The following is a 14,654-nucleotide window of genomic DNA, read 5'->3' on the forward strand; positions in this document are numbered from 1 at the left end:
GGGGAGGGATGGGGCTTAGAAAAGGAATAAAAAGAGAAAATGGCCCAAAACTCTCTGCTGTGGCTCTTCATGTGATGAAAGCCTGCATTGTGTGAAGCTGTGAGTCAAAAGAAGAAGGTTATTCAGCTATTGCAGACTGCATCTCAAATATGAAACAGTTCTCTTCCAGCCTCTTTGCTTCTCCTGCTACAAAAAAGTCCTCATTAGCTGCCACTTTTCTTCTGTGGCACAAAGTCATTTCACATTTTCAGCGGAAAGAATTTAATTTTTTCAAACCTCTCTTCTCTAACCCATCAACTGAATTTGCGCGTTCTGGTGAATGGGGGTGAATGCTTGGTCCTAATTTGATGTTTGCCAAAAGCATCCTCTGGCCCCATAATAAGCATCCATGGATTCTGCAGGGAGCAAGCCCTCATCGACCCTTCTCTGAAATAGCTCCCTCAGAGTCCCCACCCCCCCGTCCTTCATCACCATCTATTTTCCTTGGATGAGAGCCTCACAGTGAATAGGAAACATTTTTAAGAGAGGGGAGGAGGGGTTGTGAAAGAGATTTAGAGGCCAAATGGGGCCTTCGCAGGAAAAAGAATTCAGCATGGCTGCTGGAACTCAATGGCATTCACTGTTGCAGAAAGTAACAGACTTTTTACTTAGTTAGCAGAGGTTCACCTTGTGTCCTCCTCTAATTGGAGAACATTTTCCAAGAAGAAAAGAGGGGTCCTGGTTCACAGCCACGCATCTGTGCGTGGGGCTGGGAACCACCCGCCTTTTCTTGTGTAGACTTTTGTGCCAGGAAAAGACTCCTTTTGTGTCTCTGCCTGGTTCCTTGTGTGGCGTTCTTCCGTGGGAATAAACACCAGGGGAAATTATGTAGTTCATCATCCGTTTTAAAAACGTAAATTTTTCTAGAACCTGCATATATGCATTAACATATGATATTTGTTTTTGTCTTTTTGACAGACTTCACTCAATATGACAGTCTCTAGGTCCTCAGACGATCTTATTTGCAAAACAGAAATAGAGACAGAGACATAGAGAACACACATATAGACACCAAGGGGAAAGCGGGTGGGGGGATGAATTGGGAAATTGGGATTGACATGAATGCACAATTAAAAAAATTTTTTTAATTGACAGATAATTGCTTTACAATATTGTGCTGGTTTCTGCCACACATCACCATGAATCAGTCACAGGTTATGTGTACACTGTTGATACGATGGATATAAAAGAGATAACTAATGAGAAATTACAGTATAGCAAAGGGGACATTTAGTGCTCTGTGGTGACCTAAATGAGAAAGAAATCCAAAACAGAAGGGATATATGTCTATGCATAGCTGAGTCACTTTACTATACAGCAGAAACTAACACGACATTGTAAGGCAACTGTATGCCAATAAAAATTTTTTTAAATAAAAAAACCGAAAAGGTAAATTTTGCTTGAAAATTCTGTGCTTGAACTTGATCATAATATTCTATGTCCAAATAGCTTCAGATCTCCTTCAGTAATTATATATATAAAATATCCAAATATTGACCCTGAAGTTGTCTTCTACTAAATTAGCTGAAAGTGAAATACTTTGAGAAACTATATTACTATGAATACCTGACCAGAAATAATAATTCTCATTTGTGGCATTAAAATTTGTAAATTACTTCACCCCACATACTGCCTTTGAATGGAAGGGAGATTTCTTTCAGGGGAGGGTCAGCCATCAGGGCATGCACGCCTGAGGGTGACTTTTCTGCTTCTTGGTCGTCTCGTCTTGCCTGGAATAAGTCATTATGCTGCCTTATATATTGAAAGAAAAGTTCTGAGCTTTTCACTTTAATTTGGTTAGTTATCAGAACTTGGGTTATCTGTGGGCTAAGTCTCTTCAGTTGTGTCTGACTGTTTGTGACCCCATGGATATAGCCCGCCAGGCTCTTCTGTCCATGGGATTCTCCAGGCAAGAATACTGGAATGGGTTACCATGCCCTCCTCCAGGGGATCTTCCCAACCTAGGGATGGAACTTGCATCTCTTAGATCTTCTGAATTGGGAGGCGGGTTTTTATTGTTTGTTTTTTTGTTGTTGTTGTTGTTTTACCACTAGCACCACCTGGGAGATCAGACGGTAAAGAATCCACCTATAAAGCAGGAGACCCTGGTTTGATCCCTGGGTCAGTCAGATCCCCAGGAGAAGGGAATGGCTACCCATTCTAATATTCTTGCCTGGAAAATTCCATGGACAGAGGAAGACGGGTGGGCTACAGTCCATGGGGTCACAGAGTCGGAGCTGACTGAGCAACTAACAATTGAGCTATCTGCACACACGATCAAATTTCTTCTCTCCTTTTGAAGGCAAGCTTCCTGGTCTGAGGGCTGTCCCTGGGATGAGTAGGGAGCAATTTGGGTTTCTAGTGCGAACAGTGCGTTTGTAAGTAAAAACCTCAAAACTTTTTCCTTATTAAACTTCCTGACACGTTTTTGGAATATCACTATGAATTTTGACTGTCGCAAATGGCAGTTAATCTCACTAGGATCACACACAGGATAAAATGCTACTTATTCTTTGGCCATCAGAAAGTTTCCTCCAGTTTAGGAAATATCATGACTTGCTCATACTAGATACCCAGTAAATATTTACTAATTTGATTTGATCTAGGATAACATCTCTGAGGACTATTTGGAACCCAGTTTCTCAAACATTCCCACAATACTTTTTTCCTGATAGCTCAGTTCTCAGAAACTGAAGTGGATGATACTGCAGTGATTTCCCGCCCTGGGTCCCTTTCTTATGATGTCAGAGACACAGCTTTCTGAGGTGACTTCAGGACAGAGTTGTGGAGGAGTCCTTCTTCAGTGAAGCCACCCTAAGAATCTGAAAGGATCTATTCAAAGGTTCTTGGGTAGCTCCGCATGGCTCAGCTGGGATTTATACCTCTGATTTCTGCAGGACTGTTAGGTGCCTTTGAACCTGAGAAGTCACATAATCTGGCTGGCACCTTTCTAGACCCACTTCCTCTGATGAGAAAAGAATGAGCCTTTATAACAAATAGAAAACATCCTGCCTGTCCTGGGTCCCCAGCCTAGGTAAGAACAGCATCTACATTTGTCAAAGCCCAACTGGAGGGTGTGGAGATAACCCTGGTTAGGAAGAAGGACCAGTTTAAGGGGAACCCATCACTGGTGGCAGCGTACGTTGCTCTTGCCTCCAGATCAGCTCCATCACAGGCTAGAGGTCTGGAATAGAGGTAGTAATCAGCATAACAGCTGCTAATACTTATTGAGCACTTATCATATATCCTGGACTGTTTCCAGGTCTCCCCATTAATTCATTTTATTCTTACAACTCTACAGGGCAGATACTAATATCATTCTTATTTTACTGATGAAGAAATTGGAGCACAGAGATTTTAAATAAATTGCCTGGGGACTTCCCTGTCTGTGTGGTGGTTAGACTTTGCCTTCGAACACAGGGGTTGCAGATTCTATCCTTGATCAGGGATCCCACATGCCTCGGGGCCAAAAAAAAAAAACCCAAAAATGTAAAACAGAAGCCATGTGTAAAAAATTCAATAAAGACTTTTTTTAAATGGTCCACATCAGGAAAATCTTAAAAATAAAGAAATAAATTGCCCAAGGTTACACAGTGTGACGGTGTAAAAATATGGGCACAATTCTTTAAAAGGCCTCTTTTCAAAAAGTGTTAGTCACTCAGTCGTGTCTAACTCTTTGCAACCCCATGGACTGTAGCCCACCAGGCTCCTCTGTCCTTGGGATTCTCCAGGCAAGAATACTGGAGGGGGTAGCCATTCCCTTCTCCAGGGAATCTTCCCAACCCAGGGATTGAAACTGGGTCTCCTGAATTGCAGGCGGATTCTTTACCATCTGAGCCACCAGGGAAGTGGTGTATAATTCTCCTCCTCCCTTGATTTGAATCAGACTTAGAGCTCCATTCTAATGAGTAGAATGTGATGTAAGTGAGGAAATATGCTTCTTAAGTGAGGATAAACCATATAGCCCCTTCTGCTAGCTCTCTTTTGGGTCACTCACCCTGGGGAAAGCCAGTCATCACTGGCTTCAGGACTCTCAGGCAGCCTATCCAGAGGCCCGTGTATGGGGACCAGAGACAGTATGAAAAGGCAAAAACAACAGCTACCCTGGCTGCAGAATCCCAACACTCACTGCGTCTCACCAGGGCAGATTGCCCCAGGTACAGTAGCTCTGCCTCTGTAGAGGTTTTCCACACAGCAGCCGTGACACTCCTCCGCTTAAAATCTAGAACAAAGTCCAAGTTTTCTACCAGGTAATACAGAGTTTTCTACAGTCTGACCCTGGCCTGGCTTACCTCCCAACAATCCTCCTGATTTTCAACTTAATACCGTTGAACTCTATGTAATTTCTCTCTAACTCCACACACCCTTTCTGACTCTTTAAGGACGGGGCCTGGAGTTCATCTCATCTGGGGTATTATCCCTCACTCCACCTGACCCCTTCCCTCAAGTCTTTCTCTTCACTGCTGGAGTGAACACTCATCCTCCACTCTCCAACAGTACCCTGAAGACAGCCCCATGCTTGGGGTACGCTATGCGGACAGAACCTGTCTGAATGCTTGTCCCCTCCAGGTCACTATAAGCTCATTGTCAAAAACTGCAGGATCGTATTTAACTTTGCTTTCCTGGTATCCGGCAAATAGTAGGTGCTCAACAAATGAGACAATGCATACAAAGTGTTTAGGACAACGCCTGACATAGTAAGTGATCAATTCACGTTGTCATTGCTGTTGTTGTTAATTTGTTGAATGAAACCAATGGCTACTGCTCATCTATCCACAAGCAAAAAAAAAAAAATTGCTTGCTTTCTTCCAGGCAAAAAGTGACGAGAAAAAGGCTAAATGAAAAGAAAAGAAAATGGAATATTACTCAACCATAAGAAGGAACACTTGAGTCAATGAGGTGGATGAACATAGAGCCTATTATACAGAGTGAAGTGAGTCAGAATGAGGAAAACAAATATCGTGTATAAATGCATATATATAGAATCTAGAAAGTTGGTACTGATGAACTGATTTGCAGGGCAGCAATGGAGATGGTGACATAGAGATCTGACTTGTGGACACAGTGGGGGAAGGAGAGGAAGAGGCAAATTGAAAACATAGCACTGAAACATGTAACTTACCATATATAAAATAAATAGCCCAGTGGGAGTTCACTGTATGATGCTGGGAGCTCAAATCTGGTGCTCTGCAACAACCTAGAGGTTGAAAACAATGAAGAATCTAAAGACACTAAAGATATGCAGTTAAATAGCCTAAATCAAATGAGATTAATGAGAAAATCAAACAAAGCAAGGGGAATTTGTCAAACTTTCCTAGCAGGCGAGATGGTCTCCACTTGGAAAGTGGCTTTAAGGGAAGTGGTAAATTCCCTATAACCTGAGTCACTAAAAATGAGATCAGACAAACCACTTAAAAGTATACAGCAGTACACATCAGGGTACTGGCAAGAGTTCGTGGGCTTTTTCATCTTTAGTTTCTCTGATTCATTCATAAAATATTTATAATAAAGCTGCAAAACATTTGTGACATCTTTTCCCATTGTTGGCCTTCATTTTTCCAAGGGGAAAATGCATAGTATTAATATTTACTCAGCTAAGATTACCAGGCAAGGGGACTGTGCAACTCCACCATGGCTAATATTGAACAATAACATTGGAAATAATAGAGACAGTCATTTTACTGGAAACTTTCTTTGACACTACTTGATTATTTTGATTAGGTCTATATTGGAGGAAAAAATCTTGGGGCAGATTGTTATTGGGTGTTTGCTGATTTATTCTTTGAATAAAATTGGTCAGAAATACATTTTCTTAAAATAACAACCGCACATGACACACACATTGTACTTTATTTCTCTTGCTCCCTCAATGCCTCCTCCTTCCTCTGCCCCTTTGTTTCATTTAATGGTTCCTAGAAACAAAGACAGACACTAGAATAAAAGAGCTGATATTACTATTCTCCTGCAGTTGTTTTCTTTAGCTTTTTAAACACAGTCATATTTTCCCAACTCTTTGTTGATCAAAATTTTGCCTTAAAAAATATCTTTCAGAAATATCTCTGAAAAGATAGTTTTAGAATATTTCCATCTCTCACTTTAACTGGCATCTGGATGCTTTATTTTGTTTTGATGAATTAAGATGTAACACTACATTTAAAAAATAAATTCTTAGGGTTTTATTGACTCACATGAGCACTCTTTGACGTTAGAGGTGAAGGGTTCAGGGTCTCCAGGACAACCCTCTCATTTTAGTGCTGAGGAAACCAAGTCCCTGGAGGTACAAAGCCAGAGTGAGTCAAAGCCAGGAATCCAGATGTCTTCACTCTTTTTCTTTTTTTTAAAATTAATTAATTTTTTTACTGACAAATCATTGCTTTACAGAATTTTGTTGTTTTCTGTCAAACCCCAACCTGAATCAGCCATAGGTGTACATATATCCCCTCCCTTTTGAACCTCCCTCCCATCTCCCTCCCCATCCCACCCCTCTAGGTTGATCCAGAGCCCCTGTTTGAGTTTCCTGAGCCATACAGCAAATTCCCATTGGCTATCTATTTTACAGAGTTGGACTGTGAAGAAAGTTGAGCGCCGAAAAATTGATGCTTTTGAACTGTGGTGTTGGAGAAGACTCTTGAGAGTCCCTTGGACTGCAAGGAGATCCAACCAGTCTATCCTAAAGGAGATCAGTCCTGGGTGTTCTTTGGAAGGACTGATGCTGAAGCTGAAACTCCAGTACTTTGGCCACCTCATGGGAAGAGTTGACTCACTGGAAAAGCCCTGATGCTGGGAGGGATTGGGGGCAGGAGGAGAAGGGGACAACAGAGGATGAGATGGTCGGATGGCATCACTGACTCAATGGGCATGAGTTTGAGTAAACTCCAGGAGTTGGTGATGGACAGGGAGGCCTGGCGTGCTGCAATTCATGGGGTCGCAGAGAGTCAGACACGACTGAGCGAGTGAACTGCACTGAACTGAAAGCAAGTTTCCATGTTACTTTTTCCACACATCTCACCCTCTCCTCCCCTCTCTCCAAGTCCATAAGTCTATTCTCTATGTCTGTTTCTCCATTGCTGCCCTGTAAATAAATTCTTCAGTACCATTTTTCTAGATTCTGTATATATGTGTTAGAATATGATATTTATCTTTCTCTTTCTGACTTTCTTCACTCTGAACAATAGGTTCTAGGTTCATCCACCTCATGTCCTCACTCTTTGTCTAGAACTTTGCCTGCTATACCAAGGATGAAATGGGTAGAGATCATTGAGGTATGCACTTTTTTTTTCTTTTCCTTCAATCCAAATTTCAGCAATATAACTGTAATGAAAATAAGAATAGCTAACATCTAGTGACCAAACCAGTCCATCCTAAAGGAAATCAACCCTGAATATTCACTGGAAGGACTGCTGCTGAAGCTGAAGTTCCAATAGCTTGGCCACCTGATGCGAAGAGCCGACTCATTGGAAAAGACCCTGATGCTGGGAAAGACTGAGGGCAAGAAGAGAAGAGGGCGACAGAGGATGAGATGATTGGGTGGCATCACTGACTCAATGGACATGACGTTGGGCAAGATCCAGGAGACGGTGAAGAACAGGGAAGCCTGGCATGCAGTTCATGGGGTCACAAAGAGTCAGATACTTAGTGACTGAACAACATCATCCTGTGAATGCTTATTTTGTGCGCTGTGTTATCCTACACTTTTTATGTGTTTTAGTTTGAGTCACAAACTATTATCCCCATCTCACCAGTGAGAAATATGAGGCACTAGAAGGCGGTGTGACTTTCCCAGGGTAACCTGCCTTAGGTAACAGGAGACAGAGGGAGGATGGGACCCTGAGGCCCGAGTCCTGGGGACGCTGCCCATTCTTACACTTGCCGACCTCTCAGTAAAAGCAGACCTTCCTTGGGGGCTGGGAAAGCAATGGAGGTGCCTATTCCCCAGTCTAAGTGTTGATATTTGCTTTATCTTTAAAAGAATATTTATTAGATAAGTGTTGATATTTCATTGCTATTCCAGTGACATCATTGTGGCTTTGTGTTTTCATAATTCCTATTTTATGTCATCATTACCAATGAATTTTGTACCAATCTCATTCCTGGGAATTTCCTGAATATAACGACAAGGATTTCTCAATAACATGAAAATGCAAACTTTATAAATTTTGCCTCTTTGCAAACTTTCTAGATGTAAAAATATTTTTAAAAAGTTGGGCCCAAACCACTGATAAAAATAATTATAAACAAGCAGATTGACCAAAGGGCCAGTATTAAAATTTATAGGAAAGAAATTCCTTGCCCCCTAAATCCACAGATCAAATAGAAAAGCTTTTGAGAATAATGTAAGTTGTACAAAACACTAAATATAGTTCTCAGATTTTTTTCAAAACCTTAAAGGGGAAAGGAGTCTCAAAATGTGCATTACATTTATAAAGCTTTAAAATTAAATGAAGTTTGGGGAAAAGTAGAGAATACAGAAGACATTGAAAGCTGAGACTAAGGTTTCCTTTGGCAGGTATGAACTTGGGGCATATTGGTGAGCACTCTCTGGATAGCCTGCCTGGGCTTGTTAACACAAGCCTGCCTCCTGTTAACACACTGAGGGAAGCAGTCGGCTGGGCCCTTTCCTGCAGTTAGACAACCTCCCCTCTGTGAATGTGGGGGGACCACTCTGGGGTCTGTTCACTCAGCACACACCACACACACACATGGGTTTTCACCTGGTTATTTTACACCAATCTACCCAAACTCCCTACAACCTTCAAGTTCCTTTTCATGATTAGTTTTTTGGTTCATTTCAGCCAATAGTTAGATATCATGGAGCAAACAAAAAAATGTCAGTGGATTCATAATTTCTGTTTCCACCTGGACAGACTGGAGTAGAGCATGCTAGGTCTTACACAAGTCTGTGCTGTGCTAGGTCGCTCAGTCATTTCCGACTCTTTGTGACTCCGTGGACTGCAGCCCGCCAGGCTCGTCTGTCCATGGGGATTCTCCAGGCAAGAATACTGGAGGGGGTTGCCATGCCCTCCTCCAGGGGATCTTCCGGACCCAGGGATCGAACCTGGGTCTCCCACACTGCAGGCAGATGCTTTACCTTCTGAGCCACCAGGGACGCCCAAGGCCTGGTTCTCCTTTGCCCTTCAGCGTTCTTGCCTTGAGAACCCCATGAACAGTATGAAAAGGCGAATCACAGAGCCAGCAGTGGCAGTGGCGGAGAGTGCTTGGTTACACAAGCTATCACAGCGTTTCTTATTGTATGGAACACATTTACTTTTAAATAGTAAGCAGCTGACCATTAGGTGGATGGGATTCAAGTCATAGGAAAGGAAGTACCTAGTTCTACAAAACTACCAGCCTTTAAAAGTGTCCTGGTTGAAGTTGGGCTGGGGCAGAATTCCTATATTCCCATAACTACTCTACTCTAGACCAGAGCTAATAGCCTGAGTCTTCACTGACTGATTGGATTAGTATATCTAAAATTAGATCGCCAATCTAAAATCAGACAATCTTCAGTTCAGACCTTGTGTTTCTTTCCCACCTGTTCTGATCAAAGCTGACTCAGAAACAGATAATCAGCTTCTAATTATTGAAAATCATGGTGTCCCAGCCTCTTTGGTTGTTAGTGGGAAAATGTACAAATGGCATAAAAACTGTTTTTGTCTATCAGAAGCCTCACAAGCAACCTCCAGCGCTCAGGGCTCTCACTGTTAGGAGATACAGATCTCACAAAGTGCCCTCCCTCCCAACAGCCAGGGAAGTCCACTTGGACAGCACTCACTGCTGCTTCAACCCTCTTCCCAAATGAGCTCCACTCTCGGAAGGCCAGTCTCTTTCCTTTGATCACCTTGGAGACCGATCTGCTATTTTTCCCTTCCTGTAGCTGGCATGGAGGAAGAGTGGAGAGATCAGAAGAGCAGAGAGGGGACAGAATTGGCTGTGATCCCTGCTCTGCCACTGGGGAACAGCCCTCGACTCCCCAGATCCTCCTGATTCTCACTGAACAACAGCAACACCGAGGTCTGCCTCGTGGGGTTGATGTGAGGGTGAGACGTGAAATACACAAAGTGCCGGTCCCAAGCTTGTGATTCACAATGGTGGGCATATAGAAGGACAGTGACGGGAGTGTGGGTCTCTGCCAGCGGGTTGCTTGTCTGAGACTAGGACTTCTAGCTAGCAGACGGATGCTCTGGAAAACCCTTCAGTTCCTCAGCAGGGACAAGAGAGCCCAAGGTAATTGCCAGAGGGATCTTTTTAGGTTTTCAGAAGAGAGTGTAAACAGGGTCAAGTGCTTGCCTGCTGATACCATCCATAAGAGGTCAAGAACTGAGCTCTCAGGCCAGGAAGGGGAGTCTGGGAAGGGTCCCTGAGCTAGGAAAGAGATGGTAAATGATGTGAGCCCACAGGGCCGGGAGTAAGTTTAGGAAAGTCTACTTCAGGTGTTTATTGGAACACCTCTGATGTTCAGTGACCAAGTCGGTTCAGGGGCAGGTGTCCTTGCAAAGAACACAAACTAAGACCCAGCTCTTGCCCTCACACAGGGGAGAGCTGAGGAAGTCAAGACGAGAAGCTCCCTGAGGGCAGGAACCTTGTCTGGAAGGAAGGTAAGGGTCAGTGAAGTCACAGTGCCTCCCCCAGGGGAGCACCCCAAGTCAGGGCTTAAGTCAGGACCGTCCTGCCGAGACCAAGGGCACTGGACCACGCTACTCCTCCACTCCCTGCTCCAGGGTCCAGTCAGCGTCCGCAGTGACCACGCTGTGACAGGACTGGCAGCAGGGCTGGGTCTCGCGGGGGAGACCTGGCGAAGGCTGAGCCTCCCCGCACACTCGACCTCCATCTGGATGCCTCTGGGACAAACACCCCTGGCTGATCTTGCTCACCACCGAGACGGTGCACAAAGGAAGTGCTTGGAAATCTCGCAGTGAGACCTGAGCGAGGCAAGTGCCTTTCGGCATCCGTGGGAAGTCGGACAGAAAGACTGCTGGGTCTTTGATCTGCTGAGTGAGACTCCAAAGGGCAGGACAGGCCCTGATTGAGGGGTTCTCATCTCCCAGCCTTGAGTGAAATGACCCAGGCGGTGGCGCTGTGCCCCCTTGCTGGGCTGCACCACAGCTGAGCCCACACCATCTGAGCTGCAGCTACACAAACACGAAACGCGGTCACCAAGGAGCGGCTAATGCCTGAGCCCAGAAAACGACAGGGGGTTTTTTAGTGAAAGTGAACATTAAAAAAAATGATCAATGTTACCAAGTGAGGTCTTGTAGAAAGGAGAGGAGAAGACAGTGAGGCAGTGGAAACTGGTGAAAAAGCCTCCCAGCAATACATATGCAGGAAATATACGCTTCAGTTGTCACCAAACTTTTCAGTCATTAAAACTTAACTGGGAGAAATTAAAGTGCATGATCTTAAGCCGTTTTCATTATGAATAAGCCTTTTATCGTTTAATTCTTGAACTGTTCTTAAAGCAAATTTGACAGCGAACTTTCTTCAGTATTCTGGTTACTGGCTACTGGCTAGAGCCACCTCCGAAGACACAAATAGATTTCCTTTAGTTTTTAAATAATCAAGTGGATTATATTGAATAACATAGAAAGGAGAAATGAATAAACACATGTACTAGGGAGCATGACACAGCAAGACATGGCGAGAAAGTGGGGAAACTCAAGATCTAGTGACAGGAGACCTCAGTCAAGCTTCTGCAATTTACATAACACAAGTCACTTAGTTGCCTCTTACTCTCAGTTTCTTCATCTGTAAAAATGGGAATAGAAGTAACATTTCACTCTGAGGACCCTGGTGGGGAGACAACACAGATCTTATGGAAATGTGCTTTGTGAAAAGCCCCGTCCTAGTGTTACGCCTCGTAGCATCATCAGCTGCCTCTGAGGGCAGCTCCAGTGAGAGGAAGCCTTGGTGTAGCTCATGCTTCGTACTGGTCTCAGAGGGCACAGCCCGAAGAGAAAACCCAACTAATATGTAAAAGACACCAGCAGTAGCAGTGGGTGTTAATTAAGTAAATCACCAAATAACCACCTTTGATACAAGCCAGAAAATGTTTATACCTTCTGATAGCTTACTGATCTTTCATTCTTTTTGCAGAACAGATTTAAATTGTGAATGGTACTACATAGCTAATATAGTAAGCCCCCTACGTAGGAACCTTCAAGTTGAGAACTTCCAAAGGTGTGAACGTGCGTTCCATCAAGGTCAGATGTGAGTGAAATGGCAGCTTGCCCGCTAACTGTGTTAGCCGGTCGCCTAGACGAGCTTTGTTAGTTGAAGCGCCAATACTTTGGCCACCTGATACGAACAGCCGACTCATTGGAAATGATCCCAATGCTGGGAAAGATTGAGGGCAGGAGAAGGGGGCAAAAGAGGATGAGAGGGTTGGATGGCAGCACCAACTCGGTGCACGAGTTTGAGCAAACTCCGGGAGATGGTGAAGGACAGGGAAGCCTGCCGCGCTGCAGTCCGTGGAGTAAGGAAGACATGACTGAGCGACTGAACAACGACGGGCTCTCACAGCAGAAGTCGTTCGTATGCAGGGGACTTAGTGTGTCCTCAACAACAGCACGAGAGATCTGGGTTAGCTTCACTTGGCAACGTTAAGGTGCTGGATTGCTGGGGGATGCTGCATTTTCATAAGGCAAGGAGTGTGCCAAAGTGACCACTAGACAGTAGGTACTGTACTCAAGTATTTCCCCTCACTTTACAGATGAGAAAACTGAGCTTAGGGAGAACAGCTAATTTTTGAAAGGTCCCAGAGCCAACATCTGGAATTCATATCCAAAAAGGCTCATAACTGTTATGTCACATTGGGCATAGAACACTTAGGAACCTGGAAAATTGGGGGGAAAAAAAAATAAACCTGCCTGGCTGGAGGGGCTATGAATTGGTTCAATCACTTTAGATAACAATTTGGCACTCTCTTATAATCTTGAACATTTTCATGCTCTACAATCCAGAAATTTCACTTCAAGATAGAGGAATTCTCATGCATTGCGTATGTACATAGGAATGTTATGGAAGCACTGTTCATAATACAAAACAAAACAAAACAATCTGGAAAAGCCAAAAGTTCCTTTGACAGGAGGATGGACAGATAACTTGGGACATTACATAGCAGTGAATATAAATGAACCACAACTCAAAACAATTGCAAAGATGAATCTTGAACGTCACACTATGCAAAGTGTAAGCTACAGAAGGTTACCTATAGAATGACACCATTTCAATTAAACTCAAAGCAAGTAAAACTAATGAATAACGAATGTGTATACATACATCCTTGGTAAAACTGCTAAAAAATCAGGGGAAAGGTAGGGACCAAGTCCAAGCAAATGATCCCCTCTAAATGCAGGCAAGGGTGGAACAAATGGCCATGTGAGTGTGCCGTCACCTCAGCCGTGTCCGACTCTCTGTAATCCCACGGACTGTAGCCTGCCAGGCTCCTCCGTCCTTGGGATTCTCCAGGCAAGAATACTGGAGTGGGTTGCCATTTCCTTCTCCAGGGGATCATCCCAACCCAAGGATTGAACCCATGTCTCTGCAACTCCTGCATTGCAGGCGGATTCTTTATCACTGAACCACACTGGGCAAGTCCCAATGCCCACAGGTAGATGCAGAAGTGTTGGGAACATTCTAGTTATTAAGCTGAGGGGTTAAGTCCATGGGTCACCACTTTGTTATGCATCACACCACCATATAAATTAGATATATTACTTTATTTTATTTATTTTATTATTTTTTTCAGATATATTATTTTAAATGAAGAAAATATAATGAGGGCTTCCTTGGTGGCTCAGACAGTAAAGAATCTGCCTGCAGTGTGGGAGACCCAGGTTTGATCCCTGGGTTGGGAAGATCCCCTGGAGAAGGGAATGGCAAGCCACTCCAGTATTCTTGCCTGGAGAATCTCATAGACAGAGAAGCCTGGCGGGCTACAAATATAGTCCATGGGGTCGCAAAGAGTTGGATTTGACTGAGCAACTAGGACTTTCACTTTCACAGGTATAATGAAAATCTTATTATTTTTTTTAAGTTACCCCTGGGACTTATCTGCAAAGGTAGGAAGGGCATACAGAAGACCCCACCATCCACACCCTCCCCTAGGTACCTGAAGCCTAGCTGACTCCAGGAAAAGACACCAGACCGAGGGGACACCGCTCTGATTATCCAAGTCTGTTTTCTGGGCCCTCCAAGCTTGACGGCTGCCTGGGGCTCCGGGCCTGGGTAAACAGCCCTGTCAGCACAGCAGAGCAGATGAGAAAGCGCTGGGCCACCCAGGCGGCAATCCAGAGCTCCGCTGGCTGGGCCAGGAACTGCAGTCTTCCCGGCCCTGTGGTCTCGGGAGCCACCTGCGGAGAGCGTGGGGAGGGGCGGGGGGAGTGTCCAGGCTCCGGCGCTCCCCGGCCCGGCCACCCCGCTGCCCCAGGGGCCAGCCAGCGAGTGCCAGCAGGACCTCAGCACTGGGCTCTCCAGCTGAAGCAATTGAAGTGAGTGGATAATTGCACATAATAGAGTTGAAATATAATTGCCTCATTAAAATGGGTTACTAAATCTCATTGTGCCTGGTGTGAAAGAGAGAGACAGAGATGCGTGTGTTAAACTTGCAAGTAGAACAA

General features: G+C 44.3%; 1 long non-coding RNA gene across 3 annotated transcripts in view; it reads right to left on the bottom strand.

The window, feature by feature from the left end:
• The window catches only part of LOC122687030, a 132,257-nt gene extending 117,923 nt beyond the window's left edge, over positions 1 to 14,334 (bottom strand). For all 3 annotated transcript variants that reach the window (XR_006338992.1, XR_006338993.1, XR_006338994.1), the window contains exons 1-3: positions 14,147 to 14,334; positions 6,228 to 6,310; positions 5,162 to 5,236 (exon numbers count right to left, since the gene is read on the bottom strand). This is a non-coding gene — a long non-coding RNA (uncharacterized LOC122687030). The remainder of the gene's footprint in view (positions 1 to 5,161; positions 5,237 to 6,227; positions 6,311 to 14,146) is intronic.
• Positions 14,335 to 14,654: the final 320 nt, after the last annotated feature.

Source organism: Cervus elaphus, chromosome 30, assembly GCF_910594005.1.
Source record: "Cervus elaphus chromosome 30, mCerEla1.1, whole genome shotgun sequence".
NCBI lineage: Eukaryota > Metazoa > Chordata > Mammalia > Artiodactyla > Cervidae > Cervus > Cervus elaphus.